The 14,335-nt window shown below is 35.8% G+C and overlaps 1 pseudogene; it reads left to right on the forward strand.

The window, feature by feature from the left end:
* Positions 1-7,355, forward strand: part of LOC141333942 (protein NLRC3-like) — a 31,209-nt pseudogene extending 23,854 nt beyond the window's left edge.
* The last annotated feature ends 6,980 nt before the right edge of the window (positions 7,356-14,335 follow it).

Consider the following 14,335-nt stretch of genomic DNA (forward strand, 5'->3'; position numbering starts at 1 on the left):
TTTTAGCATGACTAGCAAGTCGCTAGCATGATTTTAGCAAAACTAGCAAGTCACTAACATAATTTTAGCAAGACTAGCAAGTTGCTAGCATGATTTTAGCACGACTAGCAAGTCGCTAGCATGATTTTAGCATTATTTTAGCATTACTAGCAAGTTGCTAGCACGATTTTAGCATTTTTTTAACATGACTAGCAAGTCGCTAGCATTATTTTAGCATTACTAGCAAGTCGTTAGCATGATTTTAGCATGAATAGCAATTCGCTAGCATGATTTTAGCATGACTAGCAAGTCGCTAGCATGATTTTAGCATAACTAGCAAGTCGTTAGCATGATTTTAACAAAACTAGCAAGTCGCTAACATTATTGTAGTATGACTAGCAAGTCGCTAGCATGATTTTAGCATAACTAGCAAGTCGTTAACATGATTTTAACAAAACTAGCAAGTCGCTAGCATTATTGTAGTATGACTAGCAAGTCGCTAGCATTAATTTAGCACGACTAGCAAGTCGCTATCATTATTTTAGCATGACTAGCAAGTCGCTAGCATGATTCTAGCATGACTAGCAAGTCGCTAGCATGATTTTAGCATGACTAGCAAGTCGCTAGCATGATTTTAGCAAGACTAGCAAGTCGCTAGCATGGTTTAAGCAAGACTAGCAAGTCGTTAGCATGATTGTAGTATGACTAGCAAGTCGCTAGCATTATTTTTAGCATGATTGTAGTATGACTAGCAAGTCACTAGCATAATTTTACCACGACTAGCAAGTCGCTAGCATTATTTTAGCATGACTAGCATGGTTTTAGCAAGACTAGTAAGTCGTTAGCATGATTGTAGTATGACTAACAAGTTGCTAGCATGATTTTTAGCACGACTAACAAGTCGCTAGCATGATTTTAGCATTATTTTAGCATGACTAGCAAGTTGCTAGCATGATTTTAGCATTATTTTAACATGACTAGCAAGTCGCTAGCATGATTTGAGCAAAACTAGCAAGTCGCTAGCATAATTTTAGCAAGACTAGCAAGAAGCTAGCATGATTTTAGCAAGACTAGCAAGTCGTTAGCATGATTTTAGCATGACTAGCAAGTTGCTAGCATGATTGTAGTATGACTAGCAAGTCGTTAACATGATTTTTAGCACGACTAGCAAGACGCTAGCATGATTTTAGCACGACTAGCAAGTCGCTAGCATGATTTTAGCATTATTTTAGCATGACTAGCAAGTTGCTAGCATGATTTTAGCATTATTTTAACATGACTAGCAAGTCGCTAGCATTATTTTAGCATGACTAGCAAGTCGCTAGCATGATTTTAGCAAAACTAGCAAGTCACTAACATAATTTTAGCAAGACTAGCAAGTTGCTAGCATGATTTTAGCACGACTAGCAAGTCGCTAGCATGATTTTAGCATTATTTTAGCATTACTAGCAAGTTGCTAGCATGATTTTAGCATTTTTTTAACATGACTAGCAAGTCGCTAGCATTATTTTACCATGACTAGCAAGTCGCTAGCATGATTTTAGCAAAACTAGCAAGTCACTAGCATAATTTTAGCAAGACTAGCAAGTCGCTAGCATGATTTTAGCAAGACTAGCAGGTCGTTAGCATGATTGTAGTATGACTAGCAAGTCGCTAGCATGATTTTTAGCATGACTATCAAGTCGCTAGCATGATTTTAGCACGACTAGCAAGTCGCTAGCATGATTTTACCATTACTAGCAAGTCGCTAGCATGATTTTAGCATTATTTAGCAATGACTAGCAAGTTGCTAGCATGATTTTAGCACGACTAGGAAGTCGCTAGCATGATTTTAGCATTACTAGCAAGTCGCTCGCATGATTTTAACATTACTAGCAAGTCGCTAGCATGATGTTAGCATTACTAGCAAGTCGCTAGCATGATTTTAGCATGACTGGCAAGTCGCTAGCATGATTTTAGCATTATTTAGCAATGACTAGTAAGTTGGTAGCATGATTTTAGCAGATAGATAGATAGATAGATAGATAGATAGATAGATAGATAGATAGACAGATAGACAGACAGACAGACAGACAGATAGATAGATAGATAGATAGATAGATAGATAGATAGATAGATAGATAGATAGATAAGGTTTGAAGATGATAGATAGATAGATAGATAGATAGATAGATAGACAGACAGACAGATAGATAGATAAGGTTTGAAGATGATAGATAGATAGATAGATAGATAGATAGATAGATAGATAGATAGATAGATAGATAGATAGATAGATAGATAGATAGATAGATAGATAAGGTTTGAAGATAGATAGATAGATAGATAGATAGATAGATAGATAGATAGATAGATAGATAGATAGATAGATAGATAAGGTTTGAAGATAGATAGATAGATAGATAGATAGATAGATAGATAGATAGATAGATAGATAGATAGATAAGGTTTGAAGATAGATAGATAGATAGATAGATAGATAGATAGATAGATAGATAGATAGATAGATAGATAGATAGATAGATAGATAGTTTAAAGCTTAATTGAGTATCAATGGCTTCTAGCAGTTTACATTAAACATAGTTCAAACAGACATGGACTTTTGGTCAATGAAAGTCTATGGGACCTTTTTATGATTTTTAATATTAATTTTTAAGAAAACCATAACTCAAAACAGTCTGAAAAGATATAGCACACTAAGTCTGAACAGTATGAAGATCTGACCCGAGTTTGGAGTATGTAGCTTGAACGGTCTAGGAGGAGTAGGTGTCCAAAATTTTTCCGCTCAGAAAAATAAGAAGAACTAGATAAAAAGTTTGTTAGCAAACTTTAAGTTGGCTTGAGAAAGCCTAGCCAGTAAGTTTTAATTAGTTTTAAAAGCTTTTAGTTTAAAGAAAGTTTAAAGGTTTTCAGTTTGAAATAGTTTTAGTTAGATTAATAAAGTTTGAAGATAGATAGGCTAGATAGATATAAATAGTTTGAAAATAGATAGATTTATAGATATAAATAGTTAGAATATATAAATAGTTTGAATGTGAATAAATGCTAAGGTGTTGCTATGCGGTTGCTAAGGTACCCAGGGTGGTTGCTAAGGTGTTGCTATGCGGTTGCTAGCATTATTTAAGCAAGACTAGCAAGTCGTTAACATGATTTTTAGCATGACTAGCAAGTCGCTAACATGATTTTAGCATGACTAGCAAGTCGCTAGCATGATTTTAGCAAGACTAGTAAGTCGCTAGCATGATTTTAGCTAGACTAGCAAGTCGCTAGCATGATTTTTAACATGACTAGCAAGTCGCTAGCATGATTTTAGCATGACTAGCAAGTCACTAGCATGATTTTAGCATGACTAGTAAGATAGATAGATAAGGTTTGAAGATAGATAGATAGATAGATAGATAGATAGATAGATAGATAGATAGATAGATAGATAGATAAGGTTTGAAGATAGATAGATAGATAGATAGATAGATAGATAGATAGATAGATAGATAGATAGATAGATAGATAGATAGATAGATAGATAGATAGATAGGGTTTGAAGATATTTTGTGAGCAGTGCAAGCAAGTTTTTGATGTGAGTCCTCCCAGAGGAAAGGAAAAACAAACATGAGATCTCCTTCTCAACTCACATCTTTCTCCTAGACAGAAATGAGATCAAGTGAACATCAAACTGAGAAATGCACCAAAGTGACTGAGAAAACCTGTATTTCTCAGGCACTGACTCATTGTCACGGTTCATGGGTTCACAGACTCATTCTAGCTCTCTCTCTGTGTTGAGAGTGTGTGGCTGTGATCTTTCATTGTTGATTTGTGTTAGCTGTGGCTCGTTAGATCAGCTATTTAACACCTGTGTTTCTGTCCTGTATTGTCAGATTGTTTTTTTTTTCATGAGGTTAGACATTGATAATTTATGTTGCGTTCACGTCATATCGTAATTACTGTAATTTTGAGATGACAACATGTGACGTCCTACTTGGAGCTGTTCACGTCCTTGGACTTGGAATTATGCTTTTTCTATGGCAAAGCTATCAACGCCTAAACAGAGCCTACGTTGGTCTGGTGGTACAGCGGTTATGTGGTAAAAGTCGTAGCTCTCAAAAGACTCCCAGCTCACAAGTTGTAATTGCAAGTTGTACTAGGACGTGAACGCTCATAATTACGGGAATTCTAATATGGCGTGAATGCACCTTTATTACTTAAATCCCTTTCTCCAGCTATCAGCCATGCTTGTAGTTTTTAAACACTTTTTATGCATGTTTGTAGTTCTAATCAAATCCTTCTACAATGTGTTATGGGCAATATTTTTTTATTTCTGAGATTTTTCATCTCCTTATAGAGCTGTAACACCACAACCAACAACTCGGGTCAGGCTCTGGTTACTCTATCTTTTCTAACTTATCGGACCTAGGGTTTTTATAAAAATTAAGATTAAAAATCATCAAAATCCCATAGACTGACATTGATGAATGTTCAAATGAGCCAATACTATTCAAACTCCAGCTGACAAAAGTGTAATTTAAACTCCCACAACCCCACGTTTTCTGATAAAAACACAGTATGACAATGTCCAGATGTCAGACAAAATGGCTCACAGGTGTTTATATACAGTGCCTTGCAAAAGTATTCATACCTCTTCATTTTTTTCCACGTTTTGTTGCAGCATTATGTTAAACTGCTTTAAATTAGTTTTTCCCCACAGCAATTTACACTCCATACACCATAATAATGACAAAACAAAAACCAGATTTGCAAATTTTACAAATTTATTAAAAATAAAACACTGAAATAAGTACATTGCATAAGTATTCATACCCTTAACTCAGTACATTGCACATTTGGCAATTATCTGCCATTCTTTGCCTCACCTTTTCACCTCTCAAGCTCTGTCAGCTTGGATGGGGGCTGGCAGACATTTCCTAGAGTCCTAGTTGTTCCAATCGTCATCCATTATGGAGAATGCTTCTGTCAACCTTCAATGCAGCAGATTTGTTTCTGAACTCTTCTCTATATCATTGCCTTAACACAAGTCTGTCACTGAGCTCCACAGGCAGTTATCTTGGTTTTTGCTCTGATATGCATTTTCAGCTGTTAGACCTTTTCTGAGAGGTTTGTGCCTTTCTAAATCACACTCATTCCAATCAGTTTGCCACAGTTTAACTGAGCTGTTTTGTCGATTGGATACGGCAAGAGTTTAATCTATCAGTTAGCTCTGCTGGTAGCTAAGCGTGTATTGTTGTGATTGGTCGTGGTGTTATCCAATTGCATGCAGTGAGAGTTTCAAATGCATGCTTGGTGCCGCCCCTCGAGTTAGGCCCTTTTCATTGCTCGATGCCAGACAGAATCTTAATAGATTAGGGTCTTGATTTTTTTCAGGCTAGTAGTTTAACATAAGGCAGCAACATAACAAAATGTGAAAAAAAATTAAGGGGTATGAATAATTTCGCAAGGCACTGTGTGTGTGTGTGTGTCTGTGTGTGTGTGTGTGTGTGTGTGTGTGTGTGTGTGTGTGTGTATATATATATATAAACTGCTCATGCTACATCATGTTTGGTTCTAATTTTCTAATTCTAAAATTATTCTGATTAAAATGGCAGATGTGAAAAAGTTTTAGGCCCTGCTTGCAAGTTTAGAAATTAGGACAAAATATTGTAATTTCCCTACTGTAGAATAAGGTAAAATATTACTATCATACGAATAGTAATATAACACTATTACTATTATCATCATATTCTAATTTGTTTGGTTTCTAAATATACCAGTGTGAGTGTGATTTAGACACCATATCACAACTAAAAAAAGCATTGATTCACCTTTCAATCAAAATCAATTTACTAGTTTTTTTTTCTTTTCTTTAGTTTTCAATCTGAACCTTTATTGGTATTCTTCATTTTGAGTTCTCAAAGTGTACCAGATGATGAATTTAACTGTAAAATGTACAATTATCTTACAGAGGGGCATGCCCCCGGACCCCCCGAGAGCCCAGCAAGTAGTCTAGGACATGCTAAACCATTCTAAACAGGCTAGCAATGTGATAATAATATTAGCAACTGAACAGCAACACCCTAGCTACCACCTCATGTGCCCTAGCAATAACACAGTACAACTCCCTAGGAACCATCCCAAGTATCTTGGCAACTACATAGAAACAGCCTAACAATAACCCCAAGAACCGTAGCAACCACATAGTAATACCATAGAAACCACCTGGAATACATTATCAATCTCATAGCAACCACCCCAAGCGCCCTAGCAACAACACAGCAACTCCTTAGGAACCATTTATTTAAGCTTCATTTCGTTCTAAGATTTTTTAAAAATCTGTCTGTTTAAACTTCTGTCTTTTAAAATGACTAAACTGAAACTGTTGACTGACTGAAAGTGTCTCTGTGTGTTTTCTAGTGTGGATCATGGAGGAGAAGCCAGGATTACAGCAGGACTGAAGAAATGTACGTCTACAAACACACATGTCTGCAATCCTTGTAGGGACTCTCCATAGGTGTAATGGTTGCTATACTGTACAAACCATATTTTCTATTGGCCCACACCTAAACCTACCCATCATAGGAAACTATCTGCATTTTTAACTTTCTCAAAATAAATAAATAAATACATTCCGTATGGCTTATAAGCTGTTGTACTAGTGGGAACCTCAATTTAGTTCTCCACGAGAGTGTGTGTATTCAGGTTTATGTCCCCACCAGGAAATTTAAACCAGACACACACACACACACACACACACACACACACACACACACACACACACACACACACACACACACACACACACAGCTGTAGTGATTGTTGTTGTAAATGTCTCTGTTCTTGTGTTCAGATACCTGTTTTCACACACTGGATCCAAACACAGCAAACACTCAACTCAGTCTGTCTGAGGACAACAGAAAGGTGACACACGTCTTTGAGTATCAGCTGTATCCTGATGATCCAGACAGATTTGATGTGTGTCAGGTGTTGTGTAGAGAGAGTGTGTGTGGACGCTGTTACTGGGAGATTGAGTGCAGTGGAGATGTGGAGATATCAGTGTCATATAAGAGCATCAGCAGGAAGGGAGCAAGTGTTGAGTGTAGGTTTGGATATAATATTCAGTCCTGGAGTTTGATCTGCATTCCCGACAGATACTCATTCACACACAATAAGATAGAGACTCGTCTCCCTGTGAAGCCCATCATCAGTAGAACAGGAGTGAATGATATCTATAGAGTAGGAGTGTATGTGGATCACGGAGCAGGAACTCTGTCCTTCTACACAGCATCTCTGACACAATGATCCTCATCCACACAGAACACACCACATTCACTCAGCCGCTCTATCCTGGGTTTTGGGTTGGTTATGGATCATCAGTGAAACTGTGTTGATGAATGAGAATAGACTGACGAGAGATTCTGTCCTGACTGAAATGAGCTCCAGGACAGTTTCATAGTATTTAATACAATATGTTTATTGTAACTACAGTAAAACTGTTGTGGTTTTCTGATGTTCAAAATTAAATAACTTAATGGCAGTATATTTTTGAACAAAAAAACTAAAATATGTACAAACTTTTTTTTTTTTTGATCATTAGTGCTTCAGTATGCTGTCTGCCCCCTTTTGAGTGCTTCTGTTTTTCACTAAAACTGCCTATATGCCCTGATTGCTCTTAAAAGTGTTTATTTTTTTATTTTTATTACTATTAGTCCTTTATTGTTTCATGTATTTTGTTCTTTTATTGTTGTTGTTTGGCTTGGTGTTTATTATGCAATGTAAAACTAATAATACAAATACTTTTTAAAAAAATTTGCAAACTTGAATTGACTTAAACAAGTATTACTTTAGATATAATGCAAATATTTAGCTGAGATATTGTATCAATACTCTTTAAATTACACAAATTATAACTTACAACAAATAATAATAAAATAAAAGATAGATTTAGTATATAAAATAAAGTAAATATTTGGTTCGTATTATATTATTATTTTTTTTTTAAATGATAACAGATTAATAATCAATTTTGAATACAACAATAAAAATTCAGTATTTATAATAACAAAAATTATTTTATTTCATTATTAAAATAACTAATCAATTAAGAAATATGTTTCGATTGCAATATGATTATTAGGGATGCAACAATACAGTTAGTCCACGGTTCAATACGTACCACGGTTTTCGGTTCGGTTCTGATATCTTGCCACTTCAGTGTGGGTTTTTTTGGAACAAATTAACAAAATACTCCTGTAAACCTCTGCACACTAGATAAAGTGTGGTTTAGTATGTGTCTGCTTAATTTTTCTTTTGAGAGAGGTATAATTTTTTAGATTTTTAGCAAAATAGAATGGGTTTCATTCATACTGGATGCCAGAGGGCGCCCTTGTGCATAAACAAAACAAAACACATGCATCAAAGTAGCAGCTCTAATAACGTTCCGTTCCAGCTTCTCTAATATGAATAAAAGCATCGCTATTGCTGTAACTTATTAAAAACAAGATATAACGGTAAACGTTTTGAATGATGAAATCTAAGGACAATAAACACTTGTCTGCAATAATATATGGTTTATCTGTGTTCTTCAAGCCATCTCGGGTATTTTCATAAGCCATTGCTAATCGACATACATTGAATATGAGTATAGAATTTATCGTCTGCCTCATTCTGTGATGAGAATCCACATCAGATCACAACATAAGGAAGTTATTTCAAACACTCGACTGATGTTGTGAATTAAAAACAAGTTATAATGTTTTTGTAACTTGTTGTTATAACTTTTGTTGGACAACAGGTTTAGAAAGGCTTATCATTGCATGTCATTAGAATGGAAGATGCTCTGCGTGTTGCGTTATTTTTTTCAAATATAAGAGTGGAAGCGTTTTCTCATTTCAGCACATGAAATCAGAATCAGAATCAGAATGAGCTTTATTGCCAGGTATGTTTGCACATACTAGGAATTTGTTTTTGTGACAGAGCTCCACAGTGCTACAGAATGACAGTGGCAAGACGATACATATTATAAAAAGAACAGTATAGAGGTATACAAGACAGACAATGTGCAAAAATAGCAAAGACATTTGAATGGAAGTGAGTATGTGCTTTAAATAAATAACGGAAAAATGAATAAAGAGTGTATAGTGTTGTATGTTCCACGATCAAGTGTTCATGAGATGGATTGCCTGAGGAAAGAAACTGTTTCGGTGTCTGGTCGTTCTAGTGCTCAGTGCTCTGTAGCGCCGACCGGATGGTAAAAGTTCAAAAAGTGAGTGTGCTGGATGTGAGGGGTCCAGAGTAATTTTGGCAGCCCTTTTTCGTACTCTGGATAAGTACAGATCTTGAAGGGTAGGGAGGGTTGTACCAATGATTCGCTCAGCAGTCCGGACTATCCGACGTAGTCTTCTGAGATCAGAATTTGTAGCTGAGCTGAACCAGATGGTAATTGAAGTGCAGAGGACGGATTCAATGATGGCAGAGTAAAACTGTTTCAGCAGTTCCTGTGGCAGGTTGAGCTTCCTCAGCTGGCGGAGGAAGTACAGCCTCTGCTGGGCCTTTTTCACAATGGAGTCTATGTGAATGTCCCACTTCAGGTCCTGAGAGATGGTATTTCCAAGGAACCTGAATGACTCCACTGTGTTTACAGTGCTGTTCATGATGGTGAGTGGGGGGAGAGCAGGGGGGGGGGGGTTCCTGAAGTCTATGATCATCTCCACAGTTTTGAGCGTGTTGAGCTCCAGGTTGTTATGACTGCAACAGACAGCCAGCTCTTTTACCTCCTGTCTGTAAGCAGACTCGTCACCGTCCTGAATGAGGCCGATAAGTGTGGTGTCGTCTGCAAACTTCAGGAGCTTGACAGAGGGGTCTTTGGAGGTCCAGTCATTTGTATACAGGGAGAAGAGCAGTGGGGAGAGGACACAACCCTGAGGGGCGCCAGTGCTGATAGTACGGGTGCTGGATGAGAATTTTCCCAGCCTCACTAGCTGCTGCCTGTCTGTCAGGAAGCTGTTGATCCACTGACAGACTGACGTGGGCACAGAGAGCTGAGTTAGTTTGGGCAGGAGGAGGTTTGGGATGATAGTGTTGAAGGCTGAACTGAAGTCCACAAACAGGATCCTCACATAAGTCCCTGATTTGTCCAGATGCTGCAGTATGAAATGTAGACTTATGTTCACTGCATCATCTACAGACCTGTTTGCTCGATAAGCAAACTGCAGGGGGTCCAGTGAGGGTCCGGTGATGTCCTTCAGATAAGCCAGAACCAGTTTCTCAAACGACTTCATGACGACAGATGTTAGCGCCACAGGTCTGTAGTCGTTAAGTCCTGTTATTTTGGGTTTCTTTGGAATGGGGATGATTTCAGAATGTTTGAGAGAGGCGGGGACTTCACACAACTCCAAAGACCTATTGAAGATCTGTGAGAAAATGGGTGCCAGCTGATCTGCACAGGTTTTCGGACAGGCTGGTGTGACACCGTCAGGGCCTGGTGCCTTTCTTCTTTTGTTCTTTTTGAAGACCTTGCGTACCTCATCTTCACTGATTTGAATGGGAGTTGCAGGAGTGGGGGAGAGGGGTGATGTTGGAGGTGTAAATGGTGTCTTTTCAAACCGACAAAAGAACTCGTTCAGATCGTCTGCCAGTTGCTGATTCTGAAAGTGCTGGGGGATGATGTCTTGTAATTGGTGATGTGTTTTAGACCTTTCCACACTGATGAAGAGTCACTGGAATGAAATTGGTTCCTTATCTTTCGGAATAATTTCTCTTTGCCACTTTGATCTCCTTTTCCAGTGTGTATTTGGCCTCTTTATACAAGACTTTGTCCCCTTTCCTGTAAGCATCATCTTTGACATGACGAAGCTGTCTGAGTTTTGCAGTGAACCATGGTTGTCGTTGTTGTAAGTTAAGCGAGTCCTGGTAGGAATGCATAAATCCTCACAGAAACTGATATATGAAGTAACAGTCTCTGTAAGCTCGTCCAGATCAGTAGCAGCAGCTTCAAAAACACTCCAATCAGTACATTCGAAACAGGCTTGTAAAGCCCGCTCTGTTTCGTTGGTCCATCTCTTTACAGACTTTGCTACAGGTTTAGCAGATTTAAGTTGTTGCCTGTAGGTTGGTATAAGATGAACCAGGCAGTGATCAGAAAGTCCCAAAGCTGCCCGTGAGACAGAGTGATATGCATTCCTTATTGTGGTGTAACAGTGGTCCAATATATTTCTATCTCTGGTCGGACATGTGATGTGCTGTCTGTATTTTGGAAGTTCACGGGAGAGATTTGCTCTATTAAAATCCCCAAGAATGATTAAAACAGAGTCCGGGTGTTGTTATTCTATCTCTGTGATGTGATCAGCGAGTTTCTGTAACGCCAGGCTCACGTGCGCTTGCGGTGGAATGTACACACTCACGAGAATGAACGAGCAAAACTCTCGCGGCGAATAGAACGGCTTACCGTTTATGAAAAGCGCTTCAACATCAGAACAGCATATTTTCTTTAACACTGTTACATCTGTACACCACCTCTCATTGATGTAAAAGCACGTCCCGCCGCCGCGCGATTTCCCCGTCGATTCTGCGTCGCGGTCTCCTCTGAACAGCTGATATCCCGGGAGATGAATCGCGCTGTCCGGTATAGCCGCGTTCAGCCAGGTTTCCGTGAAACACAGAGCAGCAGAGTGTGAGAAGTCCTTATTTGTCCGGGAGAGCAGAAGGAGTTCGTCCGTTTTGTTTGGTAGAGACCGGAGATTTGCCAAATGTATGCCTGGCAGTGTCATCCTGAATCCACGCTGACGAAGCTTCACGAGCGCGCCGACGCGCTTCCCCCGCTTGCGCGTCCTGAAGCCTTTGGTAAGCGCCGCCGCTCCGCCAACTATGATGTTGAGCAAAACGTCCGAATAATCAAAAACCGGTAGGAGATTTTGTGGTATGTTCTGCCTAATGTAACTGCCCTTGTAAAACTGATCGTGTTTGCAAAACAAAAAACAGGAAAAACGAACAAAAACACTAAAACAACTGGAGAGCTAAGCACAGAGGCTGCCATTCGCGGCGCCATCTTGTTATAGAAATCATTAACAATCGTGGGCAAACATACAGCAAATTCCAAGAGAATTAAAAGGAAGGAAGATATTTAGATGCAAAACCGAAAAACCGCAATTCACAAGCGCGTATTGAACCGTGGATGTCGTACCGAACGGTTCGATATTATATTGAGTTTTGTGACATCCCTAATGATTATTATTAAAGTCAGTATGCATTAATAATAATTATTTTTTTATTATAACAATTAAATCAATAAGAAATCTCTTGCTATTAAAACAATTAAATTACACTATAAAATAGTGTCAGTATTTAATAATAAAATAAAATGATTATTTTGGCTATTATTATTATTTAAATAACAACTGCAGTAATTAAAATGTACTGTAAAATGTTTTTAAAAAACTAATAATAAAAAACAAAACTAATAATATTCTTATATTAATTACTGTATAATTGTATTATTTAGACTGTAACCATCTTAAAAAATCCAAAACATTTACTATTTAAAAAATATTATTGCAGTGGCAAATAAAAAGTCAGTATTTATTAAAAATAGTACGCCAAATATCATTATTATACTGTTTTATTTTGTAATATAAAAAATAACTTATTAATAAAGTAATATGTTATGATTGCAATAATACTATTGTACTGTAAAATAAAAACTCAGTATTTTATTATTATTAAATAATGACTTCATTTTAAAATTTATTAACAAGATTATTACAATAGTTACAGTTATAATTGTTATAGTATCAAGTAAAAATACTAATTTGGTTATTATTAATAATAATAATACTATAAATATATATATATATATATATATATATATATATATATATATATATATATATATAGATAGATAGATAGATAGATAGATAGATACATAGATAGATAGATAGATAGATAGATAGATAGATAGATATAGATATGTGTGATTACTGCAATCATAACACTTCTTTACCTATTTATTATAATTAAAATAATAACAAAATGTTATAAAATAGTAATCAATATTTAGATTTTTCATATTATATGACTATTATTATTATTAGTTTTATATTGATTAGTTTAATTGTTTTAATAAAAAAATAAAGTAAAATTAAGAATTTGCTGTTTTAGTTGTTTAATAGGATTTCAATAAATGTCAATTACTCAGTTATCAATTAATAACTCACTAGCAATAAAATGACAATACTATGTAAATAAAATAGTGAAATAACATTATTGAAATAATGAATCAATATAGAAATGTTATGATTTTTGTTATGAGTTATGATAATCGCATTGAACTGTAAAACATAATGTAATTATTTAATTTAATTAAATCAATAAAAATGTAAAGTGTAGTATGATTATTTTAATAGTAAATGTTTTGGTATTGATTTAATTGTTACAATTATTTTTATTATTATTATTAAGATTACAATTTTTAAATAATATGAATGAACCAAATAAATCATCCATATAATAATAGTAATTATTATTATTATTATTATTATTATTATTATTATTATTATTATTATTATTATTATTATTATTATTATTATTATTACGTAATGTACAGTGCAATATGATTATTGCAATAGTTGGACAACGTGTATTTTAATATGTATGTGACCAATAATTCAACTTTGAATGAAGACCAGCTGAAAAGATGTTCTTTGAATTTTAACTCCATAATTGATCAAACTAAAAAACTGCAACTTTTGGCTTCAGAGAGATCTCTCCTTTAAGGGGAGCTTTATCCTTAAGAAGGCTGTAGGTTAAGACTGTAATTATGAATACATAAGAGAATGGTGGCCTTAATTTCTTAGATTTCACTATGAACCATGCTTTTAAGATTAATTTGATTAATAACCACCTAAAAAAAAACACTGCTATCTGGAATTTTACTCCTAATTACATTTTTTATTTTATTTTGGTGGTCTTAGTTTTGTTTTGATGTGTAATTATAATATAGATAAAATTACAGATAAGTTATCTGCCTTCCACAAACAAGTGCTCTCGTCTTGGTCATTAATAAGCATCATTTTTTCTCTTCATCGCTATTTCATCTGGAATAACAGAAACATTCTTTAAAAACACAAATCTCTTTTTTTGAAGAACTGGTTTGACAACGATATTAAGTTGGTTAGTCAGTTAAATAATAAAGAAGGAACACTCTTTTCTTATTATAAAAAATACCAGTTTCTCAAACAGAATTTGCAATTGTTTTTGGTTCAGTCCCCCTTCAGGTACTCATATGCTATTTAGAGATATTGATAAAGACTATTCTCCCGATTCTGTGTTTTTTGATGTTACTAAATCTTATATTGGTCAAATCTGTTTTTCTTCA

Source organism: Garra rufa, chromosome 4 (genome assembly GCF_049309525.1).
Source record: "Garra rufa chromosome 4, GarRuf1.0, whole genome shotgun sequence".
NCBI classification, from domain to species: Eukaryota; Metazoa; Chordata; class Actinopteri; order Cypriniformes; family Cyprinidae; genus Garra; species Garra rufa.